The sequence below is a fragment of the Camelus dromedarius genome, chromosome 2, assembly GCF_036321535.1.
Source record: "Camelus dromedarius isolate mCamDro1 chromosome 2, mCamDro1.pat, whole genome shotgun sequence".
Taxonomy (NCBI): domain Eukaryota; kingdom Metazoa; phylum Chordata; class Mammalia; order Artiodactyla; family Camelidae; genus Camelus; species Camelus dromedarius.
Window position 1 is genome coordinate 75,929,823 of NC_087437.1, and position 2,387 is coordinate 75,932,209.

Below are 2,387 nucleotides of genomic sequence, written 5' to 3' on the forward strand. Positions count from 1 at the left end.
CATCAGAACCAGACTTAGCTATGACAATGATGCTGGAATTACAAAACAAGGCATTTAAAATAATTAAGGGTTCTAATGGAAAGAGTAGACAACATGCAAAAGCAAATTTAAAAATGAGAAGTATACAGTAATAAGCTTTCATACAGTATTTAAAATAAAGTATATTTATATAATTTATCCTCTTTGCAGATTAAAAAAGAAAACCCTATGATCTGTCAGTAGATGCAAGTAAAAGCACATGCTAAAATTCAGTATATTCTCATGATTAAAAACTTAACCAAATAAGAAGAAAACTTTCTAAGCCTGATAGAGGGTCTCTATGACAGGAACTCACAGAAAACCTATAGTAGGCATAATTCTTAAAATACTAGAAGCAGTCCCTTTATAGTCAGAAAGAAGCCAAGGATTTCTACTATCATAGCTTTTGTTAAACATTACGCTGGAGGTCTTAACAACGTAGTAATATCAAAGAAAGTTAGAAAATTTATAAAGATCAGAGAGAAAAAAATACTGTCACTATTTACAAGTTATATGATTGTCTCAAAATTAAATCTAGAAGGATCTACACAAAATCTCTTAAGGCTAATAAGAAAATCTGGAAAGTTGTTGGACACAAAATCAACCCACTAAAATTGATTTTATTCCCATGAACCAATGATGAATAAAACATGAGATTTAAGGATATCATTTACAGTAACAAAAACTCAAGGTACCTGGGAATAAAGCTAACATAAGATGCACAGGTCTTCAGTAAGATATAAAAAGAAAGACCTGAATAAATGAATGAAATTCGTCAACAGAAAGTCATACTGTAAATATCCACTAATAGGGCAATGGACAAATAACATGTGCTTTATTTAAAAGTCGAGTACTATATAGCAATTCAAACAAATAAATTCTAGCTACTTGCATCAATGTGGATAACCTCAAAAAGATAACACTGAGTATAAAAAGCAAGTCAGTGCTTGCTTCAGTAGCACATAAACTAAAACTGGAATGATACAGAGAGGATTAGAATAGCCCTGCGCAAGGATGACACGCAAATTCGTGAAGCGTTCCATATTTGTATATATATGACTGACTAAAATACTATGCTGTACACCAGAAATTGATACAACATTGTAAACTGACAATACTTCAATAAAAAAGAAAAAAGAAATTCATATAAAACATACACTGTCATACAATTTTTGTATTTTTAAAATATGTAAACTGTACATTGTTTATGAATACATATATGTAGAAAAACATAAACATCATGTAGAATAGTAGTTACATTTGGAGTGGTGAGGAGGGCAATGTTTCCCATACTTTGCACATTGTAATAATTGCCTGGGAATCTTAAAAAATATTAATGACTGGCTGCCTTCAATTTAATTGGTATGAAACAAGACCTGGGCAACAGGAGTCTTAAATTTCTCCAGGTGATGCTTATGTGTATCAAAGTTTGGAAGCCACTAGGGAAAATGGGTTAATGGCGGGTGGTTATACAGGTAACTTCAGCTCTGTGAATTTCTGTTTCTTAAAATAAGTTCTGGATTCAATATGCAAAAATGCTAAGATTTGACAAGACTAGGTGGTAGGTATATAAGTGTTTATGATATTATTTTCTATATTTTCCTGCTTCCTTGAATATTTTCAAAAGAGGAAGGAAGGTAGGAAAGAAGGAAGGAAGAAAGAGAAAGGGAAGGGAGGGGAGGGAGGGAGGAAGAAAGATTCTGTTCCTCTGACTGAGTCACAATGTATAGCTGTTGGGAACAGTAGATTGTACCAATTTCCCTTATTCACCCTGGTGCCTATTTATCAAATTTGGAGTCACTTAACTGGAGCAGGAATGTGGTAAGAAAAAGGTCCTGGAATGCTGGCCTGGCTAACGTGATCTTGGTCCTACTATGATGGCAAACACCCAGCTCAGCACGTGGTAGAGACTAGCCCCTGAATGTTTACACATGTTGTAACAGGTAAGTAGAATAATGCCTTGGTTCTAGTGGTGAAATTACTCATTCAATGTGAAACTACTGGGTACAAGGTACAATAACTGGTTCAATTTTGGCATAAAAAAATGTAAGATAAAATACACTCTAACACTGTTTTAGCAATATCAATACTAACATTCATACCTGAGTACTTACAGATTTATTAAAAACAGACCCTCTTAATTGAATGAAACGTATCTCTTCTTGACAACAGATACAAATCAGTAGAGTTAAATAATGAAGTGAGATGGTTTGAGAGTCAGCAGTTATTCTTGGTGGGTGTCAAGGTGGGAATGTTGATTTATGTAGGAATATGAGAAGAAAGAATAAAATAATCTCCATGAACATTAATTCTCCTGGGCAAAACTCTATCTCTGGCAGAAAAAAAAATGAGACATAACTTATACTCAT

At 33.5% G+C, this 2,387-nt stretch overlaps 1 non-coding gene across 1 annotated transcript; it reads left to right on the forward strand.

The window, feature by feature from the left end:
- Positions 1-961: 961 nt before the first annotated feature.
- Positions 962-1,067, forward strand: LOC116155873 (U6 spliceosomal RNA). Its single transcript, XR_004139774.1, has one exon. It is a non-coding gene; the product is annotated as a U6 spliceosomal RNA (small nuclear RNA).
- The last annotated feature ends 1,320 nt before the right edge of the window (positions 1,068-2,387 follow it).